The sequence below is a fragment of the Pipistrellus hanaki genome (assembly GCF_964339955.1).
Source record: "Pipistrellus hanaki genome assembly, chromosome: 1".
Lineage (NCBI taxonomy): Eukaryota > Metazoa > Chordata > Mammalia > Chiroptera > Vespertilionidae > Pipistrellus > Pipistrellus hanaki.
Window position 1 is genome coordinate 7,573,919 of NC_140503.1, and position 13,130 is coordinate 7,587,048.

A 13,130-nucleotide genomic window follows, 5' to 3' on the forward strand; every position below is an offset into this window, starting at 1 on the left:
AAGACGGCTGGGTTGTGGCCCCATGGCTGGCTGCTAAAGGGAGCTGGAGAAGGGGGTTTGGGTGACCTTGCAGCCTAGGGGCCCCCATCCCCATCCCCTCTCACAGGGCATCTCCATGCTGATCTGTCACCTACCAGCTGGGCAAGGATGAAAACCCAGAAAGGAGTCAGTGAAGGAGGGGGGTGGGGAGCAGGTACTCACTCTCAATGTGAGTGTGAGCTGGCACAGAAGCGGGCTGGAATGACCTGTTAATTAAAAAAATAGATTTATACATTGTCCCTAAGCTACTAGTATTTCTGCTCTAGCTGCCCTAGGACCAGATCACCAGGTCTGACAAAGCCCCAAGCCCTACCACCCAGAGCAAAAGGGAAACTGCACGCAGAGCACCCAATTTTGGTAAAAAGTAACGGAGAGAGGTGAATGTCTGCATTACCTACTCCAAGGCCTTTGGGTTTCTGGAAGGAAGAGCTTATGGAGGACTTCCCCTTTCTACATTACATAGGTAACTATAGTATTGACATTTTTTTTTTATCTTACCCACTTGTCCACTTAAAACACTTCACCAGTTCTCAGGGCTCCCAGATAAACACAAAACCTAGCATGAGTTGGCAGGCTGTTCACATCTGGCCATGCCCACATCTCCACCCATCTCTTGCATGCACAGACACACACACACACACACACACACACACACGCACGCACACATGCCTGCACACCAGCACCCTGGCCCTACCACTTGCCCTGTTGCACATCTGTCAGCCCTTGTGTCATTCATGTTGTATGTTTGCAACCAGCCCTTTCACCAGGTCCAGAGAAGAACACGTTCCTGTCCACCAACTGGGGAGGGTGCTGACATCCATTCACTGAGCAGCTACTGTGGGCCAGACCCCTTCCCAGCACCCCGTGGGAATAAACGGATTTACTTCATTTGTTACATGTGCTGACAGAAAGGGATTCTCACTCCCTCTTCCCAACGGGCACCAGGGAAATCACTGGATAAGAGGCAGGCATGGGCTCCAGGGTGTGAGGCAGAAGGGAGACCCTCCAGAGATCTGGGTGGGGGTAGTGAGGGTGCTGAGTATCCACACGCAGCACTGGAGGAGGTGGGACAAATGAAAGACGAACTTTGTCAGGCCTGCTCTTGAGTCTCCCTTACACAGCCCTGCACACAGGTCCTCAGTCCTCTGGCAGATACCAGCCCTGGCACACCTGTCAGGGCCCAGGATGGGAGGTGCCCAGGCACCCCCTCCTCCTGCTCCTCACCCCTAGACTGGGGGCGGCAGCTGGGAGTCCCTTCCTCTCCTGTGGCTTCTCTCCAGGAGCTGAGGGGACAGTGAGCGGGCAGGTGGGCAGGGACGAGAGCTCCCCACGCTGCCTGTGAAACACTCACTCCCGGAATCAGGGTGAGGGCAAGGTTGGTCCTTCTGGGGCTGCAAGGGAAATCTCTCCCAGCTTCTGGTGCTGCCAGCTGTCCTTGGTTCCTTGGCTTGGAGACCCTTCCTCCCCATCCATCTCTGCATCCAAGTCACATGACCTCCTCTCTGCGAGTGAGTCTAACTTCCCTCTTACAAGGACACCTGCCACTGCAGTGAGGGCCCACCCATCCAAGACCCAAGGCCTCCCGTGAACGTGATTACATCTGCAAAGGCCCTGTTCCCAAAGGCCACGGTCACTATGTCCCACTGCATGGATGTGGGAACATACCTCAGGAGAGGTATCACGCGGTCCAAGGTGGAGTGGAAACACCAGTCTAAGGACAGCAGAGTAGGAATTTCCTGTAAATACACGCCCACCACAAGGACACCTTTCCCTATGAGAGTGTTCTCTCCCGCGTCAGTGCTCCCATGTGTGACAAGACTCACGCCTTGTGACAAGCACGGCCCCTTCCGTGGCAGGGCGGGAAGAGGCCTCTGTGCCAGGACCTGCAGGGCTTCCCAGGATGAAGGGAGAACTCATCTCTGTTCTCACCACCTGCTCCTGGTGCAGCTTGGCTGGAGAGGAGACACTGCGGCTGCGCGGCTCCCTGCACTGCCGCCGCCCGCCAGCAGGGGGTGCGCTCCTCACAGAGCCGCTCTGCTCCCGGAAGTCCCGCCCCCGCAGGAAGTCAGCCAGGGGCCTCGGGAAGATGGCAGGTCCAGGGGCCAAGGAGTGCCTGGCCAGGCAGCTGCTGGCAGCACGGGACCCGGGAAACCTTGAGGGGGACGTGAGCCTGGGGCAGCAGGCGACCCCGGCGGGCAGCCCGTGGGGAGCCGTGCTCACTGGGGAGTCAGGCGGCTTCTGCACAAGATGGGAAGCGGGGCCCCGGGGCGCAGGCTGAGGACCCTGCTCAGGCCCGGTCCTCCGGGTGGACGCCCCGCTCTGCGGGACCAGCCGCCCAGGGCGCCTTCTGAGGCGGGTTGTTCCTGAGGAGACGCCTCCTCCCAGGCCAGGCCGCTCCCCGCAGAGGGCGATGGCGCCTCCTCTGCCTGTGGCCCCCTCAGGGCGCTGCCCCAGGGCTCCCCGGCCCAAGTCCTGGAGGGACCGGACCCCCCTCACCAGAGGCTTCGGGCTCAGACAGAACGGAGCCATCGGCCTGACCACCTGCTGCAGCTCAGGGTCCCCTGGCCGTGAGCACAGGAGGCCTGGCCGCTCCCCACGGCAGCTGCCCTCCTGGCCGGAAGGCCACCGGGAAGGATTCTGTGCGGGGCCTCCTCATGGCGCCTCGCCCCACGGCGGCCCCGAACCCTGTGCAGAGCCAGGAGCTCTCGGGGGTGGCGGCCATGAAGCTCCAGTTCTGTGGTGACAGGAGCGTCCTGGTGGGGCCCAGTGTGTGTCCCGAGCCCATGGGTCCGTCCCCGAGCTGCTCCTGAGTCATTGATCAACCAAACATAAGGTCTCTGCAGAGCTGTGTGAAAGTCCCATCGGGACTAATGTACATGCTTAGCAATTTCAGCAACGCGAATGGTATTGCTCATTTTAAATGCTCTCCTAAGTTATAGTTTATATTGAAGACATCAAATACATTCAGAATTTCAGGTATTTGATGTAGTTAAGTAATTCCAATTGTGTGTTAAAAACATTCAACCTAAGTATTTTATACATAAACTAGAGGCCCAGTGCATGAAATTTGTGCAGGGGGTGTGTGTCACTCAGCCCAGGCTGTACCCTCTCCAATCTGGGACCCTTTGAGGGATGTCCAACTGCCTGTTTAGGCCCGATCCCTAAATGGGCAGTTGGATAGCTCTCTCACAATTTAGGACTGCCAGCTCCCAATTGCTGGCCTGCCTGCCTTCCTGATTGCCCCCTAACCACTCCCCTGCCAGCCTTATTGATGCCTAACTGCTCCCCTGCCAGCCTCATTACCTCTAACTGCCCTCCCCTACAGGCATAGTTTCCCCCTCCCCCCCAACTGCTCTCCCCTGCAGGTATGGTCCCCCCAACTACCCTCCCTTACATGCCTGGTCCCTCCCAACTGACCTCCCCTGCTGGCCATCTTGTAGCAGCCATCTTTGACCACATGGGGACAGCCATCTTGTGTGTTGGAGTGATGGTAAATTTGCATATTACTCTTATTAGATAGGATTATTTTTCTGCAGAATTCTAATTTCTCTTTTTAAAAATATCTTTCTGTTGATTTCAGAGAAGAAGGGAGAGGGAAAGAGAGAAAAACAACAATGATATAGAATCATTGATGGGCTGCCTTCTGCAGTCCCCACATTGGGGATTGAGCCTGAAACCTGGGCCTGTGCCCTGACCAGGAATCAAGCCTCAAGTCCCTGGTTCATAGGTCAACTCTCAACCACTGAGTGATGCAGGCTAGGCTAATTTCTCTCTCTCTCTTTAAAAAAAATATATTTTATTGATTTTTTACAGAGAGGAAGGGAGAGGGATAGAGAATTAGAAATATCGATGAGAGAGAAACATTGATCAGCCGCCTCCTCCACACCCCGCACTGGGGATGTGCCTGCAACCAAGGTACACGCCCTTGACTGGAATCGAACCTGGGAAATTTCAGTCCGCAGGCTGACACTCTATCCAATGAGCCAAACTGGTTTCGGTTAATTTCTCTTTTTTTAAGTTACATTTGAGCATAATGTGTGGTCAGAGTATGCTCTGCAGGTTGGTTTTCGTGAAGGGGCTCAGTGGGGAGTTTACAGCTTCCATTATTATTTGTTACCCACAGAGTGTCCCCTGTCTGCGGGCGCTGGCCTCTGTGAAGTCACTCCCTCCTGCCCATCTGCGCCTTTCTCTGGAGTCTTCTAGACTTTAGTGTTTGCCCTTCAGCAATGGCACGTGTGTATCACACTCTCACCTGTCCGGTTGAGCTCACCGGCAGCCACAATTGAAGCAGCCCCCCATAGCCTGCTCTTCCCCTCCAGGTTTCCTCTTCCAGCTCCTGATCCTCAGAGTTTAACCTTTTATGTCCAGTGGCCGAGTGGCTGGCCACAGCTGCTAGTTCTGTCTTGGGGTCTTCCTTCCCAGGTCCCGCAGGTCTGCGACTGTGGAGTCTCACTTCCCAACTGGACCATGGACACCGCTGTATGCCTCCTCCAGGCTCAGCGCGCCTTCAGAATGAGTGCTGTTAGATGGCAGCCTTGCAGACAGCTCTGGGCGGTGGTCCTTCTCCAGTGAGCCAGGTGGCTGCTGGCCGAGGCAGTCCACCTGGACCTAGAAGACGAGAGGGTGTGCTTACAGGGAGGCTCCAGTGCTGTGGCGGATTGCTCTGTGCGGCATCCACCAGTCAGTGTGGCCGTGTATCCATACTGTACACTCAGACTGGTTTTTAAAGCGGTTACCCTGTGGGCGTGTGTATCCTCCCATGTAGATGGATGCGTTGATTTTAAAAGTATTGACTCTTTCAGCATAAACATTTCAGCTTGTTGAAAAGAAGGATCCTTGAGAGGAAGTTGGTGACACGATTGTCAGGTGTTTGCAATGATGTTTGGTCTGTATCATTTGTGCAGGTCAGAGCTCCCTTTCTGGAGGCCCCAGTGAGGAAGTTTGATGATGTCTATAAAAAGGGAAGCGAGGGCAGAGAGGGTGGCAGCCTGTTCACCATCATTGGCCATTTGTATGATTTCTACATAGAACAGTATCTCCCTATTTGGAGAAACCTACTGGAACTTACGCAGAGAAAGGTAGGGAACTGCTCCTATTAATGCTGAGAAATGTGGGCTTTTCGCTGAGAAAAGATGATGTTCTGTCCCTGGAAGTGATCACAGAGACCCAGGCCAAAGCCAGCCGGGCAGGCGGCAAGTTCCAGGACAAGACCAGGTACCATGGGTCACTCAACCTGCTCCTAAGTGCCTCAATCCTCAGAAGCTGACCAGCACCTAGAAATAAGTGGGGTAGATGCTATGTTTCATTTCCTAGTAATCTGTTACCTTTTGCTTCTGTGATTTGATGTTTTAATCTTAAAAATTAGAGGCCCAGTGCATAGATTTGGCTCTCCAACATCCCCCAAGGATCCCAGATTGTGAGAGGGCAAAGGCCAGGCCGTCAGACCCTATTGGTGCATGCTCGGGGCCGGAAACGGACCATGGGAGGGCTCCAGGGCATGTCTGGCCCATCTCACCCAGTCCCGATCAGCCGGACCCCAGCAGCAAGCTAACCTACCAGTCAGTACATATATATATAGTCAGTATATATATATATAGACTAGAGGCCCAGTTCACAAGATTTGTGTAATGGTGGGGGGCGTGGCCTGCAGGGATCGGCCTGCTGTGGAAGTGCTGCTCATCCTGGACAGCTTAGCAGCAGTCCCACAGTGGGAGTGCATCGACTACCAGGGAGCACCTCCTACATTGGGTGTCTTCCCCCTGGTGGTCAGTGTGCGTCATAGCGACTGGTTGACTAGTCCAGTGTTTTTCAACCTTTTTTGGGCAAAGGCACACTTGTTTCATGAAAAAAATCACGAGGCACACCACCATTAGAAAATGTTAAAAAATTTAACTCTGTGCCTATATTGACTATATATAAAGTATTGTAATTCTCTTCAATAGGAATCAAATAAACACAAAGAAAGTATTCTATAATTACTTTATTATGAAATATTAAGTAAACAAAATAGTGAAAAATTATAAAATTCTTGTCTTGTCTGCACCTACGGCACACCAGGCAACATCTCGCGGCACACTAGTGTGCCACGGAACAGCGGTTGAAAAACGCTGGACTAGTCAACTTTCTGGTCATTCTACCATTCATATAGGATGTGAATGTGCCTTGTTTGATTACTAAGAGCTAGGATATTTTGTGAGTTTAAGAATTTATTTAGCCAAAACCGGTTTGGCTCAGTGGATAGAGCGTTGGTCTGCGGACTGAAGGGTCCCGGGTTCGATTCCGGTCAGGGGCATGTACATTGGTTGCGGGCACATCTCCAGTAGGGGGTGTGCAAAAGGCAGCTGATTGATGATTCTCTCTCATCGATGTTTCTAACTCTCTATCCCTCTCCCTTCCTCTCTGTAAAAAAAAATCAATAAAATATATTTTTAAAAAAAGAATTTATTTAATCCTCACCTATTTAAAAAATGCTTACTGAGGAAGGCCATGTGGTTCGGAGCTCAGGTGTCAGCTCACCTGGACTTCTAGCTCATCCACTGGACAGTAATGTGAGCTGAGTCTTCCAAGCCTCAGTTTCCCCTTCTAGAAAGCAGGACTGGGCATGGCTCTGACCTCATTTCCTTTTCTGCAGATCAGAGATAGCTGAGGGCAGAGAAGCCCCTAGGGATTTGGGAGAACCAGGAAAAGGGTACGTGTGGGGCCCACAGGGGAGCAGGGCAGAGGCTGTTGCAAGGGCTTGGGCTTCTATTCTGGAGGCACCTGAAAGGTTCTGAGTGGGAAAATGGCACAAAAAGTCTTTGTGCTAATGGTCTCTTTGGCTACAATGTAAAAGACGGAGGTGGTCAGGCAGGTATACCCCCCTTCAGGGGTCGGAGATGGCGGTGGGAGGATTAGCTAAATTGGAGTGGGTGTGGGTGTGGGTGTGGGTGTGGGTGTGGGTGTGAGGACTGAACAGGTAGGGTGTGGATGGGAGGGAAGGCCAGGGTCAGCCCGTGTTCTCAGCTTGGGCCTTCAGTGGGCAGGAGAACATGCAGGAGACCCAGGTCCAAAAGGGAAGATGGGCTCTTTTCTGAAATCCCGTAATAGTCACTGAGAGGAGTTGTGGTCTGAGCCCTCCGAGGAGGTCCTGAGGCCCTGAGGTGGGAAGCCTCGGGGTTAGTATCACTGAAATTCAGACATTTGAGAGGAAAGGCGGGAGGAAGGTCACCTGGAGACAGGCCAAAGTGTCCCAGAGAAGAAGCTTCCCCTTCTATTAAATGCCCAGAGCTCAGGTTTAAAACAGAAACTTTGGCCTGGCCAACGGGGCTCAGTGGTTGAGCATAGGCCTATGAACCAGGAGGTCCTGGTTTGATTCCCGGCCCTGGACTGGAATTGAACCCAGGACCTTTCGATTCATAGGTTGACACTCTATCCACTGAGACAAACCAGCTAGGGCAATAAAAACATGTTTTTAAAAAAATAAATTAATTAAAATAACAGAAGTCAGCAGATTCGGGAAGTACTCACCAGGGTGGGTTCTGGGGAATCAGGGAATGGCCTTTAATATGTCTTTGGAGCTTCTCTTTGGTGAGCTGTGAAAATGTTCTAAAATTGTGGAGATGATGCACAACCTTAAATATACTCAGTGTACACTTTGAATGGGTGTTTGATCGTTTGTGAATTATATCAATAAAAAGTCAACATTTGGAGAAATCTCAGAAAGGAGTATGTGGGAAGTCTCTATTGACCTTGCAACTTTTATTCCAGATTAAAAGTTAAAGAAATGAAAAGGCCAGGATTGGAGGAAGGAATGGCAACTATTGTGGAGAGGAGGGGTGACTCAGAGCACAGGGACAGGTGAGAGGAGCGCACGTGGATGCTCAGTGGGAGGAATTGGGGTGGAGAAGGGGGAGAGGGAAATAGAGAACTGTGGGTAGTGGTCAAGGCCCTGGTGGAGGTCTGGTGGAGGCCCGATTTATGTTAAATTACTGCGGAGGCTGGAGTGGGATGGTCAGCCTGAGACCATCTGGTGTATCAGCAGTGATGGCCACATGCAGAGTTGGTTGATTTCTTCCCAAGTTGAAGGTCAGTTACATAGACAATTTGAAATGATGGCTTTCTCTTTCTTTTATTTATATTTTAGGATTCCCTTTATGTTGGAAATGATGTTGGTACTGAAGAACAACAACATGCAGAGGATTCTGGGCTTTGTCCCTGAGCCTGTGGAGACACTGAGGAAATTGCAAAGAGCTTTGGTGAGTCACTTTTACTCCTAAGTGCTTTGAGTTCCCTGTGGACGTGAACCCACCGTGGACGTCTGGGAGGCAGTTGGAGCTGGAGGTCAGGTGACCGGCCTGGTCAGCAGGAGTTCTGAGGGATCGAATGGCAACTGCGTTTCTGAGTGAGACCCTGTGAGTGGCCCGTGTGCAGGAGAGTCCCTGTGATAAGCATCCCCCACACTTAGCCTGTGGTGCTGGACTCGGCTGTGAAGCAGGGTCACCACAGAACCTTTTGATCACTTTGGAAGAGGGCCCCTCCTGGACCAGAGGCGTTAGCCTAGGAGGAGAGGGGCCTTGTCTGTTTAACCTCCCTCGGTTTTTTTACGTGGGGCCACAGCGGAGAAGCACTGCTCTGTCTCGTCAGGGGAAGTACTCTGTAACTTCCTTTTTTATTTTTACTTTTTTGAGAGAATTATTATTTTATATAATTTTTATTAATTTCAGAGAGGAAGGGAGAGAGGGGAGAGAGAGAGAAACATCAATAGGAGAATCATTGATTGGCTGCCTCCTGCATACTCCACATTGGGGATTAAGCCCATAACTGGAGAATGCGACTTGACCTGGAATCAAACCATGACCACCTGGCTCATAGGTTGACACTCAACCCCTGAGCCAGGCCAACTAAGTTCAGGTGCCAGTAAAAATGCTTGTATAAATAAATAAAAAATTGTATTTCTGGTTTAGTTCTTTTCAAGGCATTCTTCGAAACTATTGGGAAATGTGGTAAGAATTTAGAAGTTAAAATTTGAAAGTTACTTTCTAAGACCTAATGGAACCCAATATTTCTTTAAATCCTATCCCAGGCATATGCTTCCTGATTTGAGGGAGAGAGAGAATCGTTGATGTTAGAGAAAAGCATCAGTTGGTTGCCTCTCATATGCACCCCCACTGGAGGCTGAATGCCCAACCTAGGTATGAGCCCTGACTGGGAATTGAACCCCCAGCCTTCCATGTACACAATGATGACCCACCCAACTGAGCCACCACAGCCTGGTCATGGACCCAATTTTTAGAAAAGAAAACCTTATATTCCTCCTGATATTTCTGCATATACAAGGTCCAAAATACAGCTAAGTCAATGGGAATTCATGGAACAACACGATGACTTTGAGTGGGTTAAATGAAATATAATGTATACAACATGCTCATTGCTGTGCCAGGCTGGCACTCACTCGTTGGTAGTTTCAGTTGGCTTCATCCTATTTTCTGTATCATTGTTATGTATTTTCCCTAAAATAGCTCTAGGTTCATAGATTTTGCATAATTTCTCTGAAACGTTGGCTCAAAAATTTGGGACCAGAGAGTTTAAAATTTTACCATCCACTTAACATTTCATTGGCATAAGCTCTAAATTTAACCATTATTGAAATCTTCACTTGTATATTGATGATAAAAGAAGTGATCTACACCAATAAAAAAGCAATATGCAAATTGTCCATTGCTTCATGACACCCACCAGCCAATCAGGAGTAAGTATGCAAATTAACCAGAATATGTGGCAGCTGCACCACCCCCAGCTGCTCTGGACCTCTGGGCAGCACACATGCAGGTGCAGAGTGGCCGGGCAGGGCGGGGCGCCTGCTATGAAGGGGAGGGTAGGGGGCAGAGGAAGCTACAGGAGTGGTGCTCTGGCTCGAGCAAAGACTGAAGGCTCTGGCTGGAGCGAATTCTCCAGCCAGAGCAAAGGCCAAAGGCCAAAGCCAGAGTGTAGGCCTGGGTCCCGGGTGCTTGAGGAAAAAAAATGGTGCCAGCAGCCAGTGGAAGGAAGGCTTATTGCATGAATATTCGTGCAACAGGCCTCTAGTTTTCAATAAATAAGACTCTCTCTCTTTTTTAAATCCTACTGGAGGATATTTTCCCATTGATTTTTAGAGAAAGTGGAAAAGAGAGGGAAAGACAGAGAGAAACCTTGATATCAGAGAAACACATCGATTGTTTGCCTCTAGCACCCTCCCAACCAGGGCCTGGGCCAGGGAGGAGTCTGTAACCGAAGTTCTATTTCTTCCTTGTTGCAACCTTGCACAAATGTCATTTTTTATTTTATTTTATTGATTTTGTACAGAGAGGAAGGGAGAGAGATAGAGAGTTAGATACATTGATGAGAGAGAGTCATCGATCAGCTGCCTCTTGCACACCCCCCACTGGGGATATGCCCGCAACCAAGGTACATGCCCTTGACCGGAATCGAACCTGGGACCCTTCAGTCCCCAAGCCGACGCTCTATCCATTGAGCCAAACCGGTCTCGGCTAATTTTTTATTTAAAAAAATATATATTTTATTGATTTTTACAGAGAGGAACGGGGAGGGATAGAGAATTAGAAACTTCGATGAGAGGGAAACATCGATCAGCTGCCTCTTGCACACCTCCCCCTGGGTATGTGCCCGCAACCAAGGTACATGTACTTGACAAGAATCGAACCTGGCATCTTCCAGTACACAGTCCGAAGCTCTATCCACTGAGCCAAACTGATTAGAGCAGTGTTTTTCAACCTTTTTTGGGCAAAGGCACACTTGTTTCATGAAAAAAATCACGAGGCACACCACCATTAGAAAATGTTAAAAAATTTAACTCTGTGCCTATATTGACTATATATAAAGTAATTCTCTTGAATAGGAATCAAATAAACACAAAGAAAGTATTTTATAATTACTTTATTATGAAATATTAAGTAAACAAAATAGTGAAAAATTATAAAATTCTTGTCTTGTCTGCACCTACGGCACACCAGGCAACATCTGTGCCGCGGAACAGCGGTTGAAAAACGCTGGATTAGAGCAATAATAACACCTTTAGGCGGGATTTTTCTTTTCATTTTTGTTCTTTTGTTAGGGATAGGAATAGAATATTGGGGACTAGCTATAATAATAACTATTAATCATGCTCTGTTAACTATGATTGTTCTGTTTGATCAGAGAAAGCACGTTCTATTCTGTTTGAGAGTTGTAGGCCTTGGGGCAGGGGAGCCAGCATGGGAATGCAGCTCCTGAGAAAGGCCTAGATTAACCTTTGTTGCCTCTAAGCTGGTCCCTGAGGCACTTGCCTCTGCCAACTCCAGCCCGCATTGCATGTAACCTGTAACCACTGTACATTGCCTACTTTCCCATGGGTGTAATTCAAACTTTCCCATGGAATCTGTGTCATTCTACCCAACGTCAGCAGCTGGCTTATGGGGAGAGTAGAGCAGATGTTTCTGGATGACCTGCTGCTCTCCCATTCTGCCCACATTGATGGAATAAGCGCCATATATGAGCCAACCCAGTGTCTGCTACATTCGTTCCAGTAGTAACCAGCAGCCTGGGCCTATTGGTTGTCCAGTTTCACTTTAAGTAATTTCCTAACAGTTATTGGAACTGGACAATTAATAATGCCAATCAGTACTCCCCCCCCAACATAAGTCCAAATATTGCATGTAATTAAAATGTATAAAATTTATTTTAAATTAATGAATTTTTTAATTACACAAGTAAAACTATTACTAGTTTTGAAATAATTAAAACACTCTTAGCACATCGGTTGACAGCCTAAATGTTTAAATTCTGTTCTGAGGATACCTGCATATGTGTCCTCTAAATATATTTCTTGCATGTGCTAATTTAATACTCCTTGCACAGAGATCTATGTACAATATATTTTTGATAAAATGTTTTCCAGTTCAGCAGGTGTGGCTCAGTGATTGAGCATCAAACTCTGAACCAGAAAATCACTGTTGGATACCTGGTCAGGGCACATGCCCGGGGCTCAGTCTCCATTATGGGGCATGCAGGAGGCAGCCGATCAATGATTCTAAAAGGAAGTAAATAAAATATTTTCCAAATATACAGCTTTACTTTCTTCATTTTGCTAATAAACTACACGTTAATGAATGGCCTGTCAAATTGTTTTTTAGGCAGTTGACTGGTGGAGTTAAGGTGTTCTAATGTGTGAACTTTTCACAGTTGATGATGAGAATTTGGGAGCTGAGCTCTCTAGGTAAGATTCCACAAAATAAAATGAATGTGTTGTTATCTAAAAGCAATGTATCAAATTTCTGTAATTTAGCTGATGGGAGAACAATAATTTTTAGAAATGTGGATAGACAAAATTAGAAATAAGCAGATAATTTTTATTTTCATTGATGTAGGATATGTATATTTATAACCTTTATGTTTCTTTATATTTTATATATCCTAGACCTAGATGTTAAGTTTCATAGGGAGAGTGTCCTAATTCTGTGTATTCCAAAGCAGCATGAGTGTGAGCCGCTGGCAGAGCCGTTTAGAATGCAGGGCAGCGGGCCGTTAGGAATGGGGGGCATGGAAACAGCGGAACGTGTGGTGCAGAGCCGGTGGGAGAGGAGTCGGTTATGTGTGGAGTCGGTGGGAGAGGAGTCGGTTGTGTCGGAGTCGGTGGGAGCGGAGTCGGTTGTGTGCGGATTCGGTGAGTTCGGAGTCAGTTTGTGAAGAGGCGGTGGACGTAGAGTCGGTGAACTTAGAGTCGGTGAGCGCGGAGTTGGTGAGTGCAGAGCCTCTTCATCTGTAAGAAGGGACTGTCCCTGCCTCCCCCTCGGGGCTGCTGTGAAGAGTGAATGTGCAAGGACAGAGGGCACCCAGTGCAGGGCCAGGGATGGGCAGGCAGACGGTGACCAGGTGAATCCAGGGTCTGTGAGCAAACCCTTCCTGCTGCCAGGCTTTGATCAGAACTGTGTCCACTGATGGCAGGTCCCCGGCTTCTCTTCTACCCAGAAGCTTGGGTTCTGGCCCCTGTGGGGAAAATGAACATGAGATGGAAAAGCAGCAGCTACCGCCCACTCCCAGTCATTAGAACCCATAAGTGGGGCCAGCCTTGGAGAACT

The 13,130-nt window shown here is 49.1% G+C and overlaps 1 long non-coding RNA gene across 1 annotated transcript; it reads left to right on the forward strand.

Moving 5' to 3' along the window:
- The first annotated feature begins 4,966 nt into the window (after nt 1–4,966).
- On the forward strand, nt 4,967–12,033 carry LOC311617394. Its single transcript, XR_014794111.1, has 4 exons — nt 4,967–5,117; nt 7,786–7,875; nt 8,162–8,273; nt 11,951–12,033. It is a non-coding gene; the product is annotated as an uncharacterized lncRNA (long non-coding RNA).
- Nucleotides 12,034–13,130: the final 1,097 nt, after the last annotated feature.